Below are 18,130 nucleotides of genomic sequence, written 5' to 3'. Positions count from 1 at the left end.
AGGAGAATCGCTCAACTAGTGAGCATGTGCTCAGATTGTCTGGGTACTACAATCGCTTGAATCAAGTGGGAGTTAATCTTCCAGATAAAATAGTGATTGACAGAATTCTGTAGTCACCATCACCAAGTTAGTAGAACTTCGTGATGAACTATAATATGCAAGGGATGACTAAAGTGATTCCCAAGCTCTTCGTGATGTTGAAATCGACGAAGGTAGAAATCAAGAAAGAGCATCAAGTGTTTATGGTAGACAAGACCACTAGTTTCAATAAAAGGGCAAAGGGAAGAAAGGGAACTTCAAGAAGAACGGCAAGCAAGTTGCTGCTCAAGTGAAGAAGCCCAAGTCTGGTCCTAAGCCTGAGACTAAGTGTTTCTACTGCAAAGGGACTGGTCACTGGAAGCGGAACTACCCCAAGTGATTGGCAGATAAGAAGGATGGCAAAGTGAACATAAGTATATTTGATATACATGTTATTGATGTGTACTTTACTAGTGTTTATAGCAACCCCTCAGTATTTGATACTAGTTCAGTTGCTAAGATTAGTAACTCGAAACAGGAGTTGCAGAATAAACAGAGACTAGTTAAGGGTGAAGTGACGATGTGTGTTGGAAGTGGTTCCAAGATTGATATGATCATCATCGCACACTCCCCTATACTTTCGGGATTAGTGTTGAACCTAAATAAGTGTTATTTGGTTTTTGCGTTGAGCATGAATATGATTTGATCATGTTTATTGCAATACGGTTATTCATTAAAGTCAGAGAATAATTGTTGTTCTGTTTACATGAATAAAAACCTTCGATGGTCATACACCCAATGAAACAAGTTCATTGGATCACGATCGTAGTGATACACATATTCATAATATTGAAACCAAAAGATGCGAAGTTAATAATGATAGTGCAACTTATTTGTAGCACTGCCGTTTGGGTCATATTGGTGTAAAGCGCATGAAGAAACTCCATGCTGATGGGATTTTGGAATCACATGATTATGAATCACTTGATGCTTGCGAACCATGCCTCATGGGCAAGATGACTAAGACTCCGTTCTCTGGAGCGAGCAACTGACTTATTGGAAATAATACATACTGATGTATGCGGTCCGATGAGTTTTAAGGCTCACGGCAAGTATCGTTATTTTCTGAATTTCACAGATGATTTGAGCAGATATGGGTATATCTACTTGATGAAACATAAGTCTGAAACATTTGAAAAGTTCAAAGAATTTCAGAGTGAAGTGGAAAATCATCGTGACAAGAAAATAAAGTTTCTACGATCTGATCGCAGAGACAAATATTTGAGTTACGAGTTTGGTCTTCAATTAAAACAATGTGGAATAGTTTCACAAACTCATGCCACATGGAACACCACAGCATAATGGTGTGTCCGAACGTCATAACCGTACTTTATTGGATATAGTGCAATCTATGATGTCTCTTACCGATCTACCACTATCGTTTTGGGGTTATGCATTAGAGACAGCTGCATTCACGTTAAATAGGGCACCATCTAAATCCGTTGAGACGACACCGTGTGAACTATGGTTTGGCAAGAAACCTAAGCTGTCGTTTCTTAAAGTTTGGGGTTGCGATGCTTATATGAAAAAGTCTCATCCTGATAAGCTCAAACTCAAATCGGAGAAGTGCGTCTTCATAGGATACCCAAAGGAAACTATTGGATACACCTTCTATCACAGATCCGAAGGCAAGACTTTTGTTGCTAAATTCGGAGTTTTTCTAGAGAAGGAGTTTCTCTCGAAAGAAGTAAGTGGGAGGAAAGTAGAACTTGATGAGGTAACTGTACCTGCTCCCTTATTGGAAAGTAGTTCATCACAGAAATCTATTCCTATGACTACTACACCAATTAGTGAGGAAGCTAATGATGATGATCATGTAACTTCAGATCAAGTTACTACCAAATCTCGTAGGTAAACCAGAGTGAGATCCGCACTAGAGTGGTACGGTAATCCTGTTCTGGAAGTCATGTTACTAGACCATGACGAACTTGCGAACTATGAGGAAGCGATGATGAGCCCAGATTCCGCGAAATGGTTTGAGGCCATGAAATCTGAGATATGATCCATGTATGAGAACAAAGTATGGACTTTGATGGATTTGCCCGATGATCGGAAAGCCATAGAAAATAAATGGATCTTCAAGAGGAAGACGGACGCTGATAGTAGTGTTACTATCTACAAAGCTAGAATTGTCGGAAAAGGTTTTCGACAAGTTCAAGGTGTTGACTACGATGAGATTTTCTCACTCGTATCTATGCTTAAGTCTGTCCGAATCATGTTAGCAATTGCCGCGTTCTATGAAATCTGGCAAATGGATAAACAAAACTGCATTCCTTTAATGGATTTACTAAAGAAGAGTTGTATACAATGCAACTAGAAGGTTTTGTCGATCCTAAAGGTGTTAACTAAATAAGCAAGCTCCAGCGATCTATCTATGGACTGGTGCAAGAATCTCGGAGTTGGAATATACGCTTTGATAAGTTGATCAAAGCATATAGTTTTATACAGACTTGCGGTGAAGTCTGTATTTACAAGAAAGTGAGTGGGAGCACTACATCATTTCTGATAAGTATATGTGTATGACATATTGTTGATCGGAAATAATGTAGAATTATTCTGCAAAGCATAAAGGAGTGTTTGAAAGGAGTTTTTCAAAGAAAGACCTCGGTAAAGCTGCTTACATATTGAGTATCAAGATCTATAGAGATAGATCAAGACGCTTGATAAGTTTTTCAATGAGTACATACCTTGACAAGATTTTGAAGTAGTTCAAAATGGAACAGTCAAAGAAAAAGTTTCTTGCCTTTGTTACAAGGTGTGAAGTTGAGTAAGACTCAAAGCCCGACCACGGCAGAAGATAGAAAGAGAATGAAAGTCATTCCCTATGCCTCAGTCATAGGTTCTATAAAGTATGCCATGCTGTGTACCAGATCTATTGTATACCCTACACTTTGTTAAGCAAGGGAATACAATAGTGATCTAAGAGTAGATCACTAGGACAGCGGTCAAAATTATCCTTAGTGGAATAAGGAAATATTTCTCAATTATGGAGGTGACAAAAAGGTTCGTCGTAAAGGGTTACGTCGATGAAAGTTTTTACACATCTGGATGACTCTAAGTCTCGTCTAGATACATATTGAAAGTGGGAGCAATTAGCTAGAGTAGCTCCGTGCAGAGCATTGTAGACATAGAATTGCAAAATACATGCGGATTGAATGTGCAGACCCGTTGACTAAACTTTTCCACAAGCAAAACATGATCACTTTTTGGGTCTTAATCACATAGCGATGTAACTAGATTATTGAATCTAGTAAACCCTTTGGTGTTAGTCACATGGAGATGTGAACCAATCACATAAAGAGGTGAACTATTGATGTTAATCACATGCGATGTGATCTAGATTATTGACTCTAGTGCAAGTGGGAGACTGAAGGAAAATATGCCCTAGAGCAATAATAAGTATTATTTATTTCCTATATCATTGATAAATTGTTTATTATTCATGCTAGAATTGTATTAACCGGAAACATAATACATTGTGGTGAATACATAGACAAACAGAGTGTCTAGTATGCTCTACTTGACTAGCTCGTTAATCAAAGATGGTTATGTTTCCTAACCATGGACAAAGAGTTGTTATTTGATTAACGAGGTCACATCATTAGTTGAATGATCTGATTGACATGACCCATTTCCATTAGCTTAGCACCCGATCGTTTAGTATGTTGCTATTGCTTCTCATGACTTATAACATGTTCCTATGACTATTGAGATATGCAACTTCCCGTTTACCGAGGAAAACCTTTGTGTGCTACCAAACGTCACAACGTAACTGGGTGATTATAAAGGTGCCTCACAGGTTGTCTCCAAAGGTACTTGTTGGTTGGCGTATTTCCGAGATAGGATTTGTCACTCCGAATGTCGAGAGGTATCTCTGGGCCCTCTCGGTAATGCACATCACATAAGCCTTGCAAGCATTACAACTAATGTGTTAGTTGTGAGATGATGTATTACGGAACGAGTAAAGAGACTTGCCGGTAACGAGATTGAACTAGTATTGGATTACCGACGATCGATCTCGGGCAAGTAACATACCGATGACCAAAGGGAACAACGTATGTAGTTATGGCGTCTGGACGAATAAAGATCTTCGTAGATATGTAGGAGCCAATATGGGCATCCAGGTCCCGCTATTGGTTATGACCGGAGACGTATCTCGGTCATGTCTACATTGTTCTCGAACCGTAGGGTCCGCACGCTTAAAGTTACGATGACAGTTTCATTATGAGTTTATGTATTTGATGTACCGAAGGTTGTTCGGAGTCCCGGATGTGATCACGGAATGACGAGGAGTCTCGGAAATGGTCCGAGACATAAAGATCGATATATTGGAAGCCTATATTTGGACATCGAAATTGTTCCGGGTGAAATCGGCATTTTACCGGAGTACCGGGGGTTACCGGAACCCCCCGGGGGGTTATTGGGCCTACATGGGCCTTGAGGGAGAAGAGAGAAGGAGGCAGGAGGTGGCCGCGCGCCCCCCCTTCCTAGTCCGATAGGACAAGGGAAGGGGGCGGCGCCCCCCCTTTCTTCCCCTCTTCCTCCTCTTTCCCCCTTCTCTTCTCCACTAGGAAAGAAGGGAGTCCTACTCCCGGTGGAGAAGGACTCCCCCCTCTCCTTGGCGCACCCAAGGGCCGGCCCCTCCCCTGGCTCCTTTATATACGGGGGCAGGGGGCACCCTAGAACACACAAGTTGATCTTCGTGATCGTTCCTTAGCGTGTGCGGTGCCCCCCTCCAACGATATTACACCTCGATCATATGTAGCGGTGCTTAGGCGAAGCCCTGCGACGGTTAAACATCAAGATCGTCACCACGCCGTCGTGCGGACGAAACTCCTCCCTGAAGCTTTGCTGGATCGGAGCCCGGGGTGCGTCATCGAGCTGTACATGTGTCAAGAACTAGAGGTGCCGGAGTAACGGTGCTTGGATCGGTTGGACCGGGAAGACGTACGACTACTTCCTCTACGTTGCATCACGCTTCCGCTTCGGTCTACGAGGGTACGTAGACAACACTCTCCCCTCTCGTTGCTATGCATCACCATGATCTTGCGTGTGCGTAGGAATTTTTTGAAATTACTACGTTGCCCAACAGCTATGGGCAAGGATAATGAACCCTCGGTTCGAATTGATGAATAAAACATGGGGGGAATATCTGGGAGTCAAACTAGGCAAGGTGGATAAAGTTGATGTGGATGAACAAGGTAGAGCATCCGGGAATTGCTTGCGTGTTAGAGTCTCAGTTGGGGTTGCTCAACCTTTGAGGATATGGGTCACGGCTTTCTCACAGAAACACAAGGCGATAGAAATATACGAGGTGAGATATGAAAGGCTTCCCCATTATTGTTTCTCTTGTGGTATAATTGGCCATTCCTCTCTGGAATGCCCAACACCTGGAGAGAGAGATAAGGAGGGAAAGCTACCATACAATGCTGATAGGCTGTGTTTTAAAGAGGATAAAAAGGAAGTATGCCTCAATGTCCAGATCTGGACCTAGTTCCCAGTCAGGTGGCAAAAGCACATATCATGAAGACAAAAATGGGGATTCAATTGTCCCTCAAAATCCAACGACGGAGAAAGGAAGATAGAGGTGATGGGGGCTCTGGATGAGGTTACATCGCCAATGAAACAAAAGGAGCAAATCTACAAACAAAAAGGTAAGATGGAGGAGGACAGAGCAAGTAAAGCGTTGTTTTCTGCACAACTAAGTGGTGCAAAGATCACTGGGCAGAAGAGGAAACAAGTGAAGGTGTATAGACCGAAAGGGCAGGCGCAGGCCTCGGGAGACAAGAAAATCCTTGAGGCCCCAAACCTGTCATTAATCTTAGTAGGGCAGGACGCAAGCAATGCCTACCCTACTCCATATCTAGCAACCAGTGTTGATGATGCTCTGAGTGACTCACACAAGAAATTGAAAAATGGAACAAGGTGCTCTCCCAACAGGATTGGCGGATCAGGCGGAGGCTGCATGGCAGCCCCGCCACACGCAATGAATCTGCTATGCTGGAACTGTCGCGGCTTGGGGACGGACGCGACGGTGGGCGAGCTAAGATGGCTCGTGAAAAAACATCGTCCCTCCCTCCTCTTCTTATCCGAGATGAATATGAGGGATTCCAGAGCTCGGAACTTCATGTGGTCGCTGGGATTTACTGGTTCTTATGCTGTAAGCAGTGATGGATTAAGTGGGGGGTTGGTTCTTTTTTGGACCTCTTCCCTGTCAGTCACCTTGAAAGCCTTCTCCAAGCAGATTATTGACATCATTGTTAAATTAGAAGAGGGCATTGAATGGAGAGAAACTTTTGTGTATGGGGAACCAAGAAAGGAATTAAGACATATTTTTTGGGACAGGCTTCAATTCTTAAGAACAACTTGGTCAGGACCGTGGATATGTGCTGGTGACTTCAATGAAGCATTGAGTACAGAGGAGCACATGGGGGCAAAGAACCGAAATGATAACCAGATGATGATGTTTCGAGAGTGCCTTGATGATTGTGGCCTGGTAGATTTGGGATACATTGGTCCTAAATTCACATGGTCCAATAGACAAGAGGGAAAACGTAATATCAGGGTCAGATTGGATAGGGTTGTTGCCAATGGGGATTTCATGCAGATTTTTGACGATTGCACAGTAGAGAACATCATCACCACCACTTCGGATCATTATGCCATTTTGGTGACAATAGCGAGAAGAGATGAAAAGGTCCGCAATGAACCAATCCAACAGTCCTTCAAGTTTGAAGCAGCATGGATGAGAGCCTCTGATTTATGATCATATGATTGAGGAATATTGGAAGGTGCACAAAGGAGGCATTACTTCTATAGATAACACATGGTCTGCTCTTAATAAATTTTCATGCAGCTTGCAAGAGTGGAGCAGAGTCTCTTTTGGCTTAGTTAAAAAGGAGATAAGGAAACTAGAGAAAAGGCTAACTAGTATCCGTAGAAATAATATTGTGTGCAACAACTCAGACGAAGAAAGAAATATAGAGAAGAGACTGAGTGAGTTGTTTGAAAGAGAAGAGATCATGGCTAGACAACGGTCAAGGGTAGAATGGCTCAGGGAAGGAGACCGTAATACCTCCTTTTTCCATGCTCGAGCTTCAGCAAGAAGGAGAAATAACAGAATCAAATTTCTTCATAAAGTTGATGGATCTAGATGTGAAGACCCTGAGGGCATCAAAGGCATGGTATATGATTTCTATACCTCACTTTTCACCTCTGAACCCTCAGTTTCAATTGATGCAGTACTTGAAGCCATACCAAAGAAAATTACTGAACAAATGAATGAAGCCCTATGTCGAGAGTACACAAATGATGAAATCAAGGCTACTCTTTTCCAAATGGGACCTACTAAGGCCCCAGGGCCTGATGGTTTCCCGACACTCTTTTATCAAAAACATTGGGACCTACTGGAAGAAGACATATGTGTTGCTGTAAAAGGATTTCTTATGGGCCATGACATTCCAGAAGGTTTCTGCGACTCTGTAATTGTTCTAATTCCAAAATGCAACAATGCTGATTCGCTTGGTAATTTCCGACCAATAAGTTTGTGCAACGTCATTTATAAAATTGCTTCTAAAGTTATTGCTAATAGATTAAAGCCCTATTTACCAGAAATAATTTCGGAACAACAAAGTGCCTTTGTGCCAGGGAGGCTAATAACTGATAATGTACTCATAGCGTATGAATGCCTCCATACTATAAGAAAGCAAAAATCAAAATGCCCCTTTTTGCCTTGAAAATCGATATGACCAAGGCATACGATAGGATAGAGTGGAGCTACCTCAAAGGGGTGTTATTAAAGTTGGGCTTCCATGTTAATTGGGTTGATATGGTAATGAGATGTGTAACTTTAGTTAAATATGCTATCAGAGTTAATGGAAGTTTAACGGATCCTTTTATTCCAACAAGAGGTATCCGACAAGGGGACCCTATCAGCCCTTACTTATTTCTGCTATGTGTTGAGGGTCTATCTTGCCTATTGCAGGAAAAAGAAGAATCAGGGGAGTTGAAAGGTATTCGCAATGGGAAAACAGGCCCTTCTATCTCACATCTCCTATTTGCTGATGACATCGTGTTCTTCATGAGGGGAGACGATAAAAGTGTTAATGCGCTTAACTCTGTATTACATATCTATTGTGATGGTTCTAGGCAGAGAATCAACATGCAAAAGTCGTCCATATTCTTTGGCCCTCACTGTGAGGAATTAGTGAAAGATAGAATAAAACAAAATGTTGGGATACAAGATGATAAACTGCAGGACACTTATCTTGGCATGCCGACGTGGGTGGGACGTTCCCCATCGAATAGCTTTAACTTTCTCACTGGCCGGCTTTGGAAACAACTAAATGGTTGGAGTGATCGGCCTCTATCCAGGGCTGGGAAAGAAGTCCTCTTAAAAGCAGTAGCTCAAGCGATTCCCACATATGTGATGAGCTGCTTTCAGATTCCCATGGGAGTGTGCAACAAATTGAAGAAGCCTATATGCAACTCTGGTGGGGAATGGAAAATGGGAAGAAGAAGGTTCATTGGAGATCATGGGATTGGTTATCCACCCCAAAATATTTGGGAGGCATGGGCTTTCGTGACATGGCAATCTTTAACCAAGCTATGCTCGGAAAACAAGGTTGGCGCCTACTAACTGAGCCTCAGTCGCTGTGTGCACGGGTGATGAAGGGACGCTACTTCCTAGACGGGGATTTCTGGTCGGCTCGGTGCCCAAGATCATCATATACCTGGCATAGTATTATGCATGGTAAAAAACTCCTGCAGCAAGGTATCATTGTGGAGAGTTGGGAACGGAAAGGCCATTAAAATCCTTAGAGATACCTGGATACTGGAGGTGACTCCTGGCACTTTAAATACTTCTCATGCATTTCCTGACAACCAAACGGTGAATGCTCTAATGGAGGAGAATGGGAAACATTGGAACACAATTTCAGTAAGAGAATTCTTTTCTGAAGAAATATCAAAGAAGATCCTCAGCATTCCCATAAGCTCTGAAGGCTGCAATGATTTTCCCTCTTGGCCGTACACAAAAAATGGGATATACTCTGTTAGGTCTGCTTACAATCTAGCCAGATCACAATTGTTCTGGAAAACTCAAAGTTCTGACGGCAAGGGAGCATCTTCAAAACAGAGAATTATGGAGATAGCCTGGAAGAAATTATGGGCGATCAACTGCCCAAACAAAATGAAGGTTGTATTATGGAGGATAGCCCACAACTGTCTACCCACGGGAACTCAACTCCAGGTGCGGTCGATTCCAACAAGGTATGGCTGCTATTTTTGTAACCGCATGGAGAATGTTGAACATTGTTTCCTTCAGTGCGAATATGTTAAAGAAATTTGGAAGGACCTAAAACAGGAGTATGGTATCTGCCTGAATCTTAAAAAACTTTTCTCACATCAGGCAATGGGTGTTGGATTGGATATCTGAAGCCTCGGAGATCCACTCCATGATATTTGCAGTAGCTTTATGGCACATTTGGGACAATAGGAATTCTTGCCGAAATGGTGAGGCCTTACCTCATCCCCTGCGTGTTTCCGGACAGATTAAAGCTTACATTGATTTTATCTTGTTGAACAATGTTAGATCTGAAGGCGTCAGTAGGCGTGAGGCCTTGAAGTCAGTCAAGAAATGGACTCCGCCACCATAGGGACTAATGTTGATCAACGTAGACGCTGCGATCTTCTCCAGTACTTCAAAAGTTGGGTATGGTGTTATCATGCGGAATCATCTAGGGGTTATGCAGGCTGCTTGTCGAGGCTCTGTTGATCATGTGCAATGTCCTGAAGTTGCTGAAGCAGTAGCCATTCTCCAGGCGCTCAAGCTTGCCGAAAGCATAGGAGTTCAGTCATTTCAAATTGCGTCTGATTGTCTCTCACTTGTTAATAAGCTGCAACAGCAGGGGCAGGATAGAACTTCGACAGGTGCCATTGTTCATGATATTAAACTGAGAGCCAAAAAGTTTGTATCATGTACCTTTAAGTATGTTAGTCGAGTATGTAATGAGGCAGCCCATGTTCTGGCCAGGTCGGCAGAACATGACCATGGATCCTCTTGGTTAGATGAGCCTTCTGAGATTATCAGGGCAACTATGTGTACTGAACAATTAAGGAATAAATGAGAGGCTGCTGCCCATTGTCTCAAAAAAAAATTCTGGATGTTCTGCTCCCGTCGGTATAGGTGAGCCTGAGCCAGCGGATGTGGTGCTCAATGCGGACAGCTCACGAAGGACGTGGTGCACAATGCGCACGACTGAGCAATGCTAGACTCACAGGGTCTTTTTACAGGTTTTACGGAGGTGCTAACGTAGGTCTTTGAGATTGGATTAAATGAGTGAGAAGGGGCCCACCCCCTGAAAATCACTGGTAGCACACGTTTCACATCACGTTCGACAGGTAAGAGCATCTCCAGCCGGCCCCCCGAGAGACCACAGGAGGCCTTTTTCATTGCCGGCACGTATTTTTTCGCCCAATCACGCCCTCAAAAGCTCAAATAGCGTCGGATTTAGCGAAAGTTACGTCCGACGGTACCAACCCAAACCCAGAGAACCGGGAGGCAGCTGGGGCGCCGGCGCTCTTTTTTGCATGCAAAAGCCCCACAAGTCAGCCTCTTTTCTCTTTTCCTCCCAGGCCCACCACGTGCATGGCCTCTCTCCTACAGCTCCAGCCACGCCGGGAACCCGTCGCCCTCGTTCGTGTCGCCGTAGCCGAAGGCCACGCCAGGGTGCGTCGACGAGGAGTGCGGCCGTGGTCCAGGCGGCCGGCGAGGCTTGCCACGAGCGGCCCCGGCACCGGGCGCACCGAGCACGGGCGGCACCGAGCGCGGAGGCCACAGGCGGCCCCGGCACTTGGTGACACGTGGAGCAGTTCCTGATGGGTATTTCTCCCATGTAAGAGCGACGTCGCACGACCGCCGTGGCGCGCTCCCGTCGGGGCTGCTTCACCGGGCCGGCCAAGGGCCATCTCCACCGCGCCGAAGGGCCACCGCCAGGCGACGCCGATGCTCCACTCTGTGCGCGCAGCCGCCCCACCGTTCCGCGTCAGGGCTGTCCGCGGCAGCGGGCTGCAGGGTTGGCCCCCTGCGGTGCGGCGCGGTCTTCCGGAGAGCAGGGCTGGCGGGGGCGTGGAGCCGGCTGGCTGTTGCTGCCGCGGGCGGAGGCGACTCAGCGGGGGCTCGCAGGGCGGAGGCCGGGTGACGCGCAACCACAGGCCGGAGCGGCGTGGCGGTGAGGCCGGGCACGACAGAGCGATGAAGCGGCCGCGGCGGAAGCGAGACCGCAGCGGCGGGGGCCGGCTGAGGCGCGGCATGGGCGTGGCCGGAGCGACTCGGAATTGGCCTGGGTGGCGCGCGCGGTTTGGGCAGGTGTGCACGTGGGGGGGGGGAGGGGGGGACGATGACTGGAACAAATCTCACACCCAAAGCAAAAATATCGCCAGGCCTATCTCAGGAGGCTAAAAAAAATGCCTTCTGAGGGACGCAACGGCCGGAGATGCTCTAACCCTGACCACCATAGCTCTCCACATACCAGCGGCAGAGACAGGCCCAGGCGCTGCTACCTGGGGCGTGAGGCTAGTTACCTTCATGCACTGTGGCAAACACTGCAGCTACAATGCTAAGGTGCAACAGTGCACAGAAGCTGCCTGGGACGGCCTGGGGCTTCGCCTAATCCTGCCACCGCCACTGCCACAGACCAAGGATAGGAAAGTTTGTCAGGAAAATTCAGATGTAGCATTGTGCAATTTTAAAGGTCCTCTCTCATCATATACTAGTACTCAAGTAAGCTTTCTAATCAGTAATGCAGTTGTCACTCCATAGTCATGTTAAGTTTTTTTTTTAGAGAGAAAACATAGTTGTGGTTGTACTCCTACTGAAGAAGCTTGGTCGATGTATACGTGCAAGGGCTATGTCTCCCCTATTGTAAGACGAGCTATCGTCTCATATCTAGCGTCATGGTTAACGGAATGGTCCAATGTAGCTTTTCTGGATCAGTTTTCGAAAGTGACGGATTTGGACCGGTTTTCAAAGCTTCCATGTGTTTTTTTCTTTCATTTTTTTGTTTCCTGTATCGCTTTTTTACTTTCTGTTTTTTTACTTTCCTTTTTTCAAATATAAAGTTGAATTTTGTAATACACATTGTACATTTTTTCAAATATAAAGTACTCCTATTAAAGAAGCTTGGTGGGTGTACATACGCAAGGGCTATGTCTCCTGTATTATGAAATGAGCTACCGTCTCATCTCTAGCATTACAGTAAACAGGACGGCCCAATGTAGCTTTTGTGTACCAATTTTCGAAAGCAACATGTTTGGACCGGTTTTAGAAGCTTCCCACTTTTTTCTTATATTTTTGTTTGTTTTCAGTATCACTTTTTATTTATTTTTCTTCTTTTCATATTTCACTTTCCTCTTTTGAATAATGTTCACTTTTTAGTACATGTTGTACATTTTCATATACACGTGAAATATTTTTTGATACATATTGAATATTTCTCAGATACATGATGAATATTTTTCAAATACATGTGAAAGATTTTTCAGATACACCTTGAACAGTTTTGGAGGACACGTTGAACATTTTTCGAATACATGTTAAACAGTTTTCATAAAATGCCATAGGTATTTTTTTAAATAGTGCAAAATATTTGTTTTTCGAATTTTCTATAAATGTGATGAACATTTGGTTTAATGGTATGAAATCTTATTTAAATTATGTGAACCATTTTTTACATTATATATATATATATTAAAAAAATGTTCTGTACATATTTTTGCACAGTAGACAATTTTCTAAATGTCATGAACATGTTCATGAATGTTAAGGACATTTATAAAATTGTGGGAACACATTTTTCACAACACATCAATATTCTTTTAATGCGCGCTAACCATTTTCTTAAAATGGAAGTAAATTATTTCCAAAAATATTTGTACTCGGAATTTTTTCAAATATGAAAAGAAAGAACAGCTGTCAGAAAAAACATAAGAACGAATAAGAAGCAAATGTGAGAAAATGAACGAAGAAGAAAATTGGGCCCACCCACATCAATGACGCATCAGGCGAACGATCCTTCTATCTCGCAAATACTATCTCTCGGCAAATATGCGGCTGATAAACAACAAATTCTATTGAGCCCCTTAAGGGCCGCTTATAGGATTTTTGTTACATGTGGCACAACCCCGATGGTACTATGTAGCAAAATGGCTCGCCTAGCTACGCCCTCTGCTGACACGCTTGCCGTTCCCTCTCGTTAGGGTTTTTCCTCTCGTTGCCGCCGGCAACATTGAGATCATCTACCCCTCTTCCTCCCCGGATTTCGATTCCCCCCGCTCGGGCTGGGGCCGTCCTGGACAACCGCACGACCTTGGTAAGGGCGTGAGTTCAGGGAGGGGTTAGGGTTTCTAGGTCTTCTCTCGATCCGCTGAGAGACTGATCTATTGTTTTGAGTGTGACCATGGCTCGTCGCGAGGATGCCTCGGGATCAGGATCTAAGGGGAAGAGCAAGGTTGAGGATCTCCTGAAGGAGCTCGCCTTACAGGAGGACGACCTCGACGATGAGGTCTCCGAGGAGACAGACGCCCCGGCGGTGGAGGATATCCGCTGGATGATCTTGGTTCATGTTCAAATGGACAAAAGCTTCATCACATATTGGTTTTTTCGCAATATGCGGACTGCTTGGGATCTAGCAAGGAAGGTTAAGATCAAAACTTTGGAAGAAAACCTGTTCATGATGCAATTCAACTGCCTTGGAGATTGGGAGAGGGTTACTCAGGGTGGCCCGTGGCACTTCAGAGGCAATCTGGCGATCATCACTCCCTATGATGGATACTCAAAGCCGTCATTCATTGAGCTCTACAAATTTGAAATATGGGTACGCATAATTGATCTCCCAATAGCCTGCCATGGCAAGGTTAAAGCCCTAGCCTGAAAAGTGGGCGGCTTTGTTTGGAAACTTTTTCCAACTACGAAAACTTTTCCCAAATTTCATAAACTTCTTAAAATACATGAAGTTCTTTTGAATTTTGTGATGTTTTTTTTCATTTGTGAATTTTTTTCAATTCGTGAATTTTTTAAATCCATGATATTTTTCCAACTTTTGTGAACTTTTTCAATATTTGCGAACGTACCAAAATTTTGTGAGCTTCTCAAAAAATTGTGAACAACACAAACCAGAAACATGATAACTCCTTCATTAGACCAAACGTCTCATAAATACCAACCCTTCATATCCTTCCAACACATTGAGTATTCGCGAAATGTTATCATACTCCAATGAGAATGATGTTATGGTACTTGATTTTTTTGCTTATGGGGAGATCCGTCGTGGCAGCGCAACGGCTGGAGCCGCTGCTCTTGTGAGAAGCAGATGTAAGAAAAATAACAAGAAATGAGGTACCTTTCTGCAAAGAAGAGCGTACACATCCCTCCACTAGAATCTGGGCCATTCATGTTTGATACGATAGCCCAAGAAGAATTATTCTACTTTTTCAACTGAAGCATCGATTCTATTGTAGTTGTTCCCAGTTGTGTTAAGCACTCCTATTGAAGAAGCTTGATGGGTGTACATGTGTAAGGGCTATGTGTCGCCTATCCTGGGACGAGCTACCATCTCATCTCTAGCATTATCCCAAGGGGGCGGCCCAATGTAGCTTTCCCGGATCGGTTTTCAAAAGTGACAGGTTCTGACCGGTTTTACAAGCTTCCACGCGTATTTTGTTCTTGTTTTATTTTTGTTTGTTTCCTGTATTGCTTTTCATTTTTTTATTTTTTATTTGATTTTCTTTCCATTTTCAAATAATGTTGAATTTTTAATACATGTTTTACATTGTTCTTATACACGGGGATGTTTTTCTAATAAATGCAGAAGGTTTTTTCAAATACACCATGAACATTTTTGGAGTACATGTTGAACATTTTTTTGTATACATGTTAAACAGTTTTCAGAAATGCCATAGGTAGTTTTTATAAACGTGCAAAACATTTGTTTTTTAGAATTTTAAAAAAATGTCTAGGGCATTTGTGAATGGTACCAAATATTTTTAAAATTATGTGAATCTGTTTTTTGCATTGTACAGTTTTTTTAGAAAATGTGAATATATGTTTGCAATATGTGATTATTTTCTAAATGTCATAAACATGTTTTTGAATGTTATATAGACATTTTTTAAATTGTGTGAACACATTTTTTACACAACATGAATATTTTCCTAAATGCACGCTAAACATTTGATTGAAACACAAGTAAATTAGTTTCTAATACATTTTCATTCGAAATATTTTCAAATAGGAAAAGAAAGAACGACCGTCAGAAAAAATAGATGGACGGAGAAGAAGTTGTGTCAAAACAAACAAAGAAGCAAATTGAATCGGCCCACTACGGTGAAGCGTCAAGCGAGAGATCCTTTTCACCAGTATTTGCAAACCTTCACACGAGGGATTCACGTGTTTTTCTTTGAGGTATTCCTATCGGTCTTCCAGCATAATTTTGTTTGGTTTTCTCTGGTTTTTTTCTTTTATTTTACTTTTTCATTTTCACTTTTTTCTTGTTGTTTGCCTTTTTATTTTTCTTTATTTTATTTTATCAAATTCATGGAAAAATTTCAAATTTGAAACCTATTGAAAATTTGAAAACTTTTAACAAATTCATGAAGTTTTCCCAAATTTCATGAACTTTTAAATTACCTGAACTTATTTTTGAATTTGGTGATATTTTTCCAAATTCGTGAACTTTTTCCATTCCCAATTTGTTTTAAAAAAATCATGAATTTTATTCCAAATTGTTAAAATTTTCAGAAAAAATGTGTTAACAACACAAACCAAAAACATGAGGACTCCCTCATGGGACCAAGCGACTTATAAATACCAACCATTTATAAGCTTCCAACATATTGAGTTATTGCAAAATGCCATCATGTACCCGCCCAGCCATCTACTTCTCCGTTCCAAACCTAAATGCAAATCGTAGCGTCGCCTTGGGTGATCACTACCTTCACTACCAGCAGGATCTCTGGTACCTCATACCCTGCTCAGTCAACTCCTACATGCGAAATCAGAACCTGAGTGTTAACCTCGGAGCCGCCTTGAGCCACCTGCAGGATCGCCAATCTCCCATGGCCAGCTCATGCAACTCCATCCACACTCTGAACCTAAACACAAACCTGAACCTGAGCGCCAACCCCAGCGCCGCCTCGCACGACCACTACCTTCAGAACACGCAGGATATTCGACATCCCATGCCTCACCCAGTAATATCGTCTGCCATGCCAAACCAGTGCGACAACCCTCGCACTGCCTCAGGTGCCAAACTCGAACATAATAAAGGTATTTATGCGTGACAGGGAAGTTTTTTTAATCTAAGACTTTTATGGCAAGCTTTTTTGTTGTTCAGTTGTGTGATCATGCTATATGATGATTGATGATTTTACATCTTCATCAAAATGAATGTTGTGTCAGTTGAGCTTTCGAAGGCAAGTTTAGAGTTTGACAGATTTCTTAACTGGTTCATTCTTACAAGAGCAATGAATGGAAGGCGGAACAATTCTAATGATGTTGTTCACATTTGTGATTCCGATGGTGATAATATTGCCCAATCTCGTTATTAAACATTTTCCAGGCAACAGTTCATTTAAATCTAGTTTCACTACACTTATTATTGCTTTGCTACATGAGAAAATCCTTTGGTATTTGCTTTTGTTATAAGAATATCACTTGTGTCTGCTAGCACGTTACGAGCTATCTGCCTGGCATGTTCAACATCCATTGTGTTTTATTTATCAGTATCTGAAATTTTCATATGTATGGTTGTACCCTGCTACCCTAGGGCTTAGGGCATCTTTAGCAAGAAGGGGGTAAAGTTTTATGTTTGAAAACATGAAATGATACTTTTTTTGTTCCAGGAAAGAATCATTTGACTAGAAGAGTCCCACAACCTTCTACGCTCGCCAAATTCTTATCTTGGAAGCCTTCATAGGATTGATCAAATACTATAGAAAAAATGTCGGAAGAGAATTACCATGTTTGTGGTTCCCCTTATGATTTTATTTGCAAATGGTTCGTTGAGTATTTGTAAACAATTTCTAGATAATATGCTAGAGAAAATCAGTAATTGGGAGGTGCCTCACAAACGAGCACACCCGAAGCTTCTCCCGCGTCGGTGGATGGTAGAACTAGTCGTGGGGTGGTGGAGCCATATGTGATGAATGGCAGAGTAGGGTAGGACATCGGAGAACAGTACCCCAGAGAGCTTGTTCATGCAGCATTGTGGCGCATCTATTGGGAAGATCTGTCGTGGCAGTCCGATTGTCGGAGAGGAGACGACCAGGAACCATGGGGACGTAGATGGAACACGACCTCCAGTAGTCGTGCTCGCCTAGCTAGGCACGACATTTACACCACAGCCGTCGTCGGCAGCGATACGGACGGAAGACTGTTATGCCACTCGCGTTTGGGATTTTTTGGGCCTGAACCGCCGCTCACATTCAGAGTAAATCGTAAGAAAACTGATAGGTCTCGATGTACCTTTCTGCAAAGAAGAGCGCACACATCCATCCGCTAGAATCTGGGGCATTGATGTTCGATTTGACAGCCCAGGAAGAATTTTTCTAATTTTTACCACTAAACCATCGATTCTATTATGGTCGTTCTCAGTTGTGTTAAGTACTTGTATTGAAGAAGCTTGGTGGGGGTACACAGGCAAGGGCTATGTCTCGTCTATTGCAAGACGAGCTACCGTCTCATCTCTAGCGTTGCCCCTAACTGGACGGTCCAATGTAGCTTTTCTCGATCGGTTTTTGAAAGTGACAACTGTGGACCGGTTTTAGAAGCTTCCATGATTTTTTTTGTTCTTCTTTCATTTTCGTTTGTTTCATGTATTTCTTTTCATTTTTTGTTCTTTTTTATTTTTTTCAATCCCTTTTTCAAATAATGTTGACTTTTTAATATACGTTGCACATTTTTCTATACAATGGGACCACTTTTTATATGCGTGCTGAATATTTCTCAAATACCTGAAGAACATTTTCTAATTTATGCAAAAGATTTTCAGATACA

Source organism: Triticum urartu, chromosome 6 (assembly GCF_003073215.2).
Source record: "Triticum urartu cultivar G1812 chromosome 6, Tu2.1, whole genome shotgun sequence".
Taxonomy (NCBI): domain Eukaryota; kingdom Viridiplantae; phylum Streptophyta; class Magnoliopsida; order Poales; family Poaceae; genus Triticum; species Triticum urartu.
The sequence above is the reverse complement of the archived record's forward strand: the minus strand, read 5'-3'. Positions refer to the sequence as shown.